Source organism: Diospyros lotus, chromosome 3 (genome assembly GCF_014633365.1).
Source record: "Diospyros lotus cultivar Yz01 chromosome 3, ASM1463336v1, whole genome shotgun sequence".
Taxonomy (NCBI): domain Eukaryota; kingdom Viridiplantae; phylum Streptophyta; class Magnoliopsida; order Ericales; family Ebenaceae; genus Diospyros; species Diospyros lotus.
This window is the reverse complement of record NC_068340.1, coordinates 34273311-34283226: the sequence shown is the minus strand read 5'-3', so window position 1 is coordinate 34283226 and position 9916 is coordinate 34273311.

Sequence of the window (9916 nt, the reverse complement as noted above, 5' to 3'; positions counted from 1 at the left end):
ATATCCACCACGCAATCTTACAGCCAATCATACTCACGTATTGTCCATCTCAATTAAAAATATACATTAATATTGCATTCTCGCACTCACGTAATATCTTGACTTTATATTATTTTATTATATTATTATAACTTATTAAATTTTAAAATATAAATTATTTTCACCCATATTACTTGAACATTTCTCAAATTGGACTCTTTTATTTACTATTTAACGATATTTTCTTACCTATATTTTAGATAATTGTTCGTGTGATAAATTATTTTTCTTGGCAACAAAAATTATATAAATATATTTTGTTAGTCTTATAATTTATATTTTGAAGACAAAATAAAATTAATTCTTAAACAAGATTGCCCTTATCAAAAGTTAAAATTGCATTATTGTTCGCTAAATATCTAGTGGTAGATGTATTTACTTCGTTTTATTTTATTATCAATATATTTATGATTGTTTGTTTTTTAGTTTATTAAAATTATTATTTTTTTAATAATATATATAAATATAGGGTAAGTAAGCGATATTTGGAAAAGTTGCAGTATCAGAAGGCAAAATATAAATTAATAATATTATTATATAATTAGAAATTAGTTTTTGAAAAATATAAGTTTAAAATGGTTAAGCCACAGAAATGAAATCATAACAGGCTCCAACAGTCCAAGTGGGTGGGAAGTGGGAACCATTTAAATGATTGGTAACGAGCCAGCGAGCCTGATTGATCGATCATTGATGGGGCAGCCGATTCCAACTCCGTACGGTAGGGTCCGTGCTGTTACACTGCTCTGCTCTGCCACTCGATCCTACCCAAATCATTGGCCACCCGGAACTATCCAAAAAAAAAAAACCTAGATGGACCCGTCAAATGATTAGCGACGGTTGAGCGGTGTTTGGTGGCGTTCGGGAGAGCGGGTGCAGCGGGCGACACGTCATCAAGCCCAACCAGTGGCTGGCTGAGACGTGGATATATATATATATATTAATATATATGCACACCAACGCAATAATTTTAGGAGAGCAATTTTCTTTATTTTTAACAAGGTGACCATCACCCTCACTTATTTTGTGAGGGTAAAAATAACGGAATGACAATCAAAAAGTATTTTGATTTTGATTTTAATATTCTAGAAGAAAAAAAAAAGGAGAGGAAGAGAATTGAGTTTGAGTTTTAAAAAAAGTTTATGGAGTTTGATTTAAAAAAAGTTTATGGAATGACATATTTAATTTTTTTAAGAATATTATTTTTTTATAAAAAAACAAATAATATATCTTTTATGAGTAAATTTTATTATTTTATTAAATTAAAAAAATTAAATTTTAATAAACTACAAAATAGGATAATCTCTTAACGATATTGAATTTTCAACTAAAATATAATGTCTGGTAGATTAAAAAAAGACAAACAACTTACTATAATAAAAATAAATAAAATTATTTTTTTCTTAAAACTCTAAGAAAATTAGTGCAAATCTAGTAAAAAACTATTCATTATTGATTCTCCTATAAAAGGTAACAAAATAAAATATTAAATTGATAGCATTAGAAAGATAAAACTCATAAATAATGAGTACATTTTTATTTCATAAATATGTGTTGAACTATGTTCAGTTTTATATAAAATTAATTTTTATTATCTCTTGAAATACATGAAATACAAAATTATTAATTAAATATCTATAATCAAGTTTATCTAATAAATCATGTTTAATGAATAATATAACTAATCTTTTAAATATTTCTTACGGCATAGTTAGCCTCAAATATGACTCTAACAACTTCAATTTTTGAAAAACACATTTCTATAGAAACTAATAAAACTATAATTATGAACAATATTCTATAAACAATATATGCATTCAAAAAATAATCGACTATTTTGACGTAATAAATAATTTTCATTGGATTTTTTTTTTTTTGAAAAGTTTATCTTTAACACTCTTAATTTTAAAAATAAATATAAACCATCTATATTAGAAAGTCCATCATATTTAATAACATTTTCAATATTCAAACAATACCTTTTTAAAACATTTTCATCAATTGATTTTAATTTCTTGAAATTGTATAGAAATCTATTTTTTTTTCCATATATTCCAAATTGCTCAAACCTATTTTGAAGTGAAAAATGACTTCATGTAAATAAAATAATAAACTCTAAAGGATTAGCAGATTGTATTTTATCATCGTTGACATTTTTATCAAATTATTTTTTTCCTATAAATCACACAATTTTCACAAAATATGGGTTCTATTTCCATTTTATTTGCAAGTTCTTTGGCATAAATCATAGCATATTGGAATCCATTTTCCCTAAAAGTTTCAAAAATATAAAAAATATCTTTTAATTAATCTATAGCAACACCAATATGCATATTCACTCTGAAAGTTCTTACTAGTTGAATTAACCATAAACAAAATATTATACCAAATAGTCATGTCTAACAAAAATTCAAAATTATGTAATTCATACATTACAAGACATTTAGCTTCACTATTTATTTTAGGATTATCATTACTTTCTGTTAATTCAAACAAAACATCTCGTATTTTTTTAGTTTTAAATCTAATGTCGATGTTCGGATTTGGTCAATCGTGATTCGTTTTGTCCGTTCTGATAAATGAATATGAAAAGGGAAAAGAGGAGACGCACCAGAAAGATTTGGAAAGTTTGGTCAACGCTCCGGCAGCCGGCACCTGCAAGCACTTTGACGCCCAAGTAAGTAAGGGAGTAAGCTGAGTATTAGCCAGTCAAAAAGTAAGAGCGTACCTTGGTTCTAAAGAGAGTCAACTAAATATAAGAGGAAGAGATGTCCCCTCCACATGTCTTGTGCTTTTGTAGATGATGGGATTGTATATCGACGCCGGTGAGGTTTCTCAGGTGGCAGCATGGTGTTGACTGGTTCCTCATTAATGTGGATGGGATATGAGGCGGGCACATGAATACACAGTAGAGGCTGCAATAATGTTGTTGCAGTCTGATATAGGGTCAGGATAGGACCGTCATGGGCCAAGAGATGGGCCGAGAGGGAGGCCAGATTGGGCCTGAACTGTCCAACCAGAATGATGTCTAACCCATCATTATTCCGTGATCTTCTCGCTCATGCGAGCTGAATGGCCGGTCTACGAGCCGATTGGTCTTGCAGTCTGCGAGCTGATTGGTCTTGTGGTCTGCGAACTGAGAGCGTTGCTGAGAGCTCGTTTAAAGCTTGCTTGGTCCTGCGATCTGAGCTTGAAGTTATGCGATGTGCGACCTGGAACTGACGACCTCGACTGTAATATCTCGAAAATTAAGAAACAAATAATGATTAATAATTTAGTGTTTGAAGTCATTACGAAATATTTGAGGAATTAAGAGAAAATGTTTAATTTTGTTATTTTGAGAAAATAGGTAAATAAGGTAATTAGTAATTCTTATATTTATGGGGACTATTGGTTAATTGTGAGGTTAAAGAAAATATTAAATTATTTAGAAATTTAAGGAAAAATAATGATTTATGTTGTTTTGAGGAAATAAGAAATTAAATTAATTAGAAGTATTTATGAAAATAATAATAATAATAATAATAATAATAATAATGAATGTGTAAATTATATTAAATGAATGAATTAATATATAGATATATATGTATTTGTATAGGTGCGCAGGGGGCATCAATTCATAAAACTAGAGGCAGCCCAATTATTATATATATATGTATACATGTAATATAGTGTGTGTGTGTGGGGCGTGTGGCGCGCTGGCAACATGTGCTGCCTTTAATTCTTTTCCCAATTTGTGTTTTCCTTATTTTCATGGAAAATGGTCAATCAAAATGGCTTAAATGCGGCTGAAATTGGTTCAAAAGTCAATAGGCTGTGAGAGAATTAAATGAGATTTGATAGTTTAAATGATGGCCATTGGGGTTGGGGAAAAACTTAGTGGCGAAGGTGTTCTGAGGAGTATAAATAGGGATACAAATTTGCTAAAAAAAACTTGGAAAAGAGGGAGTTCGCGAGCAGAGCTTGGAGAAGAGGGAGACCGCGAGCAGCAAAGGGAAAGGAAGGAGAAAAGAATTGGGGAAGCGCACGGTAGCTACGAAATGGAAGTGAAGTGATAAAATTAAGGAGTCTTCGAGGTTATTCGGTATTTAGAATATTTCGGTAAGTGGGTAAAATTTATATAAGTGTTATATGTTTAAATCATAGATTTTATACGGTTAGATTATACAATTTACGCGTTAGAATTAACCGATTTAAGTCACGGTTGTATTATTTGATAGGAAACGTTTTAATTCGCATCGGGAGCACAAGAGAGGCTGAAATCAACCATTTTCAGGCAAGCTCCTAACCCCCTCTTCGCGATATTTATTTCCCTTGAAAGTCTTTGAGGTTTCTTCTACTCTAAACCCTCCCTCACCTTGACTCGGTTCTACGCATAAATAATAATAATCCGCGTAGTAACCATTTTACGACTTTTATTTTATTAATAAGTTTATTGTTAATGGGATAAGCTAAGTAATGATGTCATGGCGTCTTTTATTTCAACCGTCACGGAGCTTCGTATCGCTCCGCTTCCCTTGGGAATGATGCCGAACCTGTTGGGGTTAGGTTCTTAGAGAAATTGGTTATGGTTAGAATTAGGAAAATGTGTTAAAGAGTTTATTATGTATGTTGAGATGACTTTATGTGAATGAAAAGTAATAAGAATGGTATTACGATGTTATGTGGTTATGTACATGAAGAGTTATGAGTTATGGAGAAATGTTATGTAAAGTTAAGCTGGGAAGATATAAAGTTAATAATGTCAGTAAGTGTGTCTAAGGGTATGGGTACAAAGCCACTGACTGTTGATCGTGGGTCGTGGCAGTTGATGGCTGGATGTATGGGCGCCAGTCATCGGTTGTTACGATAAGCGCTAGACGGCCAGAAGAGCTGGTACTCCAGATTCCCGCCTTGGTTTGTGCATTTCATGATGTGTGTGCTACAAAGGGCTGGGTTGCATTCACGTGGGGACATGCTTTGTGTGTGATGGGATGTATGAGCATTTGCATGACCCGGTTGGTCCAAGAGCCAATTTGGGTACCCTAGATGAGCATATGCATTTAGAGCATGTCGCATGTGTGAATTCTTATGTGTGGGCGTAGCAGGGCCTGATGTTTGGTTTATGGGGGCCTTGTCATCACGTTTATGCTACGGAAGCCCTTGCATTTCTTATGTGTTGCATCGCATGGTTCTAATGTTACTGTTATTCTGGACGGGAGTACCGTGCCAGGTGTCGGGAGTACCGACTCATGTGAGCTTCGGCTCGGCTTAGATATTAGCTCGGGGTTGGCCCGAGGGAAGACCAAGATCGCGGAAATATATGATTATGTGATGTATGACATGATGAACACATGAGAATATGATGGGAATCAGGAAAAGTATGTAACAAGTATCAGGAAAAGACAAAAGTTGAATGTCAGGAAAAGCCGACCATGTCAGGAAAAGGCTGGTCTAAGAGAATGATGATATGGTAGCCTATGTTAGGCTACAACAGGTTTGTATGTGGGACCCGGGTGCCAATGTTTGACTTATGTGGGCCCCTGGTTCCTTATGTGCAGTTTATTTTATGTTATGCATGTAGAAGTAAGGTATGTATAGCTCATGACATGGCGTGATTTCATTGACATGAATTGCATGGGGTGTCATGGGAAGAGTCCTATCCTAAACCCGTAACTTTCTTTCTAGAGCTTGCTGAGTCTCGCGACTCATGTTGTTTTACATCATTCCAGGTCAGCATATCCTGAGATCGCAGGTGTGTTCATCGGGGTTTGGGTCCAGACCGTCATGTCATGGTAGCAAGTGCAGAGCTCTCCCAAACCTAGATCCTGGGTGTCATCGTGTCTTAAAAGGGTAATGTTTATGTTTTCAGAGTTTGTCGCATGCCATGTAAGCCTAGGTGGGCCCAAGTGATGAATGGTTTGTAAAGATTATGATGAGATGTTATAATAAAGAAAAATTATGATTTCAAAAAGGGTTATGTGTGTGTTGTAGGCGCGTCATTGTTCGATATCATTTTTATAATGACCCTCTCACGGATCCTCTATCCACGGTAGGGGTTCCGGGAGGCGGGCCGTTACATCGACCATGGGTCTGTTGGGCTTCGGGTGATTGAGTCGGCTTATAGGGTCGAGTCCAGCCCGTTTCATGCGAGCAGAAAATACATATAACAAATTGCATTGACACTTTCAATACGATTTTTCGAGCAAGTTTGTGACAATGATTTGACAATTAAATTAGATATGTTATCCTTTAATATTTTTCACTTTTGGGGTGAATAAGATAATAACAAATATGTGCATTGTAGAAGTCCAAAAAATGATACAACCCTAACACAAAAGGTAGCAACATCATAAATTACTAAATTAAGATTATGACAACCATATGGTATATATTCTCCCTCTTGCTAAATAGACCTTTTTCATAAGTGCCACCCACTTCTAAAAACCCTACAAAGTATTATTCAATTATTATTAGACCAATTAAAATATTCACACACCTTAATAAGAGAGACATTTGTTCTTCGTGACTTAAATCTGGAGTACAATAAAGTATAATAGAAAAATATCTTGTCTATTTATTTTTTTAAATCATATTATTGACTTCATGTGCTAACATTTGTATCAATTCATTTTGGATAGTATGTCCCAAGTAATGATTATGAATTTGACAATTTTGAATACATTAGACATGTTTTTATAATATTGGATTAAAATCGGCTATCATCTCAATAAGACTTTAAAAAATTTCACAAAATACCAATTTTTTTTTAGTTATAGCTTTTACCACAACAATTATTATTTTTAAAACATTTTCCAGTGTTATTTTTCTTTACTAATTATTACTTGCACATTTCTCTCAATTTCGTTACTCTTATAAAATCTCAATTATAAATCAAATCGAGCATTCATATTAAGTGCTCGTTATTTGTTTCATCGTTTTTCAATTTAGTATTAAGATTTTTCCAATCTTTAGTTCATTCATTGCCAAATTGGCTCTCATTAGGTTTTGTACCAAATAGTTTACAACAAAAGCAATAAACTTTATCAAAATTCTTTGAATATATCAACCATCTTCTATCACAAGTTTTCCCATTTGATAGTCTCATCGTATAATAAAAAGTGAATAAATGTCTAAAAGTTTCATCATTCAATAAATTCATCACTTTATCTAATTTGACTTTTTTCGCCTAACAAGTCTCTTAGTTTAATATCAATATTTTCAATCTTCCCATATCATAAATATTAATAGAAGCATGACTCGAGTTATTGTTAAAATCATGAATTTCCACGTTAATTTCATCTTCTTCTATATTTTCTTAATATTATTCACCAACCATATTATTATTACAATTTTCATTATTATAATTCTCTATAGTTTGTTCTGCCATCATTTCATTATCTCATATTTCATTTAAAGTTGTGTGTTCATATGTTTTATTACTTAGACTATTTAGATCTCTCTTATTACTCATGATAAATTTTTCAAGAGCGTTTTTTTTTTTTTAGATTGAATCAAACTATCTATTCTCCTATTTTTCTTAAATTTCTCATACCCTGATGCATATTTTTTATTTGACATATTAACTTGGCGATAAAAATTAAACAATTGAGTAAAAAGACAAGTATAATCTATAAAATCTTATAGGCTCCAAGTATATAGCAATTCAAGATTTTTCAAATATCCAAATTAGATTCTTCAAATAATTTTCCTTAATGATAATCAAATCAATTGAATCCTAACATGAAACAAAATAAAATTTTGAGTGTTAATTGAGTGAAAATCAATTAAATCATAACATTCAATTTTATAGAAGAATATAAATACAAATTGAAATTAAAAAATAAATATGATTAAAGAACTGATGATTATGAAATTAAAAAAATATTGTTTGAATGGTAACTGATAATAAATAAAGAGGGTTGATGACACCATTATACTCTTCAAAAGTTTATAGATTTAAACCACAATAGTATAATAACTATTTTTTAACAAATATAAAATCTTAGATTTAAACCATAATAGACAAAGTTTTTGTAAAATTAAACTTAAATAATTAATTATTTAAATAAAATTTATTTAAAATTGAGTCCAATTCCTGCATACCCATTATTTAAATTTCATATGCACACTCTTCAATAAAAAATGCACACACGTTGATGAATCCAAAAAGGATGACAAGCACAAGTGCACATTAATTAAACTAATAGAATATAATCATGAATCCTCTATAACACATCTCATTGAGTCTTGAGAAAAATATTAGAAAGATTAAGTGCGAAAACTATTCCACTTCCACATGTTAATAACTTTTAGCTTCAGACGTGGCTCAAAGTGGAATCCAACCACTGATTTAATCTCAATAAATAGACAATAAGAATCGAATTTTGACAAACACAAAAGACCCATAAAAGCAAATATATTATGTGACTAAATTGCGCTGCTACAGGTAGACATAGTCACATAGAAAGCAACTTATGGTTATGGAGGTTACTCAGGTCAATAACACAAATGCTAAAGCGAGAGAGTAAGAAGTGAGAAAAATTGGGATGGGAAATTGGGAATAATGAAAAAAGACAATGGAAAAAATTGGGAAGATAAATAGTTGGATTTTATTTTGGTTTTAATTTTTAAATAAAATATTTATTATTAAAAAATACAAATATATATAAATAACGAAAATTTGGGCCTTCCTAAATTGGGGGCTTTAGGCGGCCGCCTATTTCGCTTAATGGTTGGGCCACCTCTGGTAAAAGTACAATTAAGTACAAACACACACAAATTTATACGAGTTCGTTTTTAAGAGTTTATGTTTTTTTTTTTAACAATAATATTTATTTAAAGAGAAAGGACATACACGAGCCGTTAAAATTTATACAATCACTGCAGGACATATTCCCTTGTCAACAACAATACTTTTTTAACAAGTTAAATCCCTCACAAAAATAAATAATGGGTTTGTTTAACCAAAACAATAAACTTTTGTTTTTCTTCAAAAAATTTACAAAATTATGAGGAAGGTTACATATACGAAATAATGGTATAGTTAAAAAGGGTGAGATATTAATGACATTTAATCACAATTATAGGCAAAAAGTTTAGTGAATATAGAAAAATCAAAAAATAAGATTGCGTTCTCTTTGTTGTTTTCAAGTCATTTTTTGTTTTCAATTTTCTAAAATAATGAAAAAGTGTTCTCTTTACTGTTTTTAAAATTGCATTTTTGAAAATAAAAAAAAATAAAGAAAACTCAAAACAACAAGAAGAACAGGAAGTTGTTTTGAGTGTTTTCATCAAAAACAAACTTAAAACTCAAAACACATTTATTTATTTATTTATTCATATTTTATTATTATAATAAAAAAAATATTACAAAATTCATTAACTTTAAAATGTAAATATTTTTTTAATAGTGTATAAATATTAAATATTTTTAATTTACTGAATAATCAAATTTATTGAATAAAATATCATTGAAAAATTATTTTCAAAATTTCAAAGAGAATGCATTTTCTAATTTTATGTTTTGACAAATAAATTTTTAAAATGACAAAGAGAACGCATTTTTAATTTTCTAAAAATAGACTACCAAAATAGAAAACTAAAAATGAATTCAAAATTTAAAACTGAAAATTGAAAAGTAAAGAAAATACAGCCTAATACTTTTGTGTTGGACATATTTTTGTTGACCAAACTTTGACTTAGTTGATTTAACAAACTCTGATAAAATGTTTTGAGATATATTAGGAGACTTTGGTCAACTAAATTGACTTTTTTGAAAGCTAAAATAAAATATTCTGAAAAAGTTTGAGCAACTAAACATTAATTTTGTTGGCTAAATTTGAGTTGTTCACAAAGGACTACATTAAAACTTTGGCCCTTTTAATTTAGTTGGTCAAAT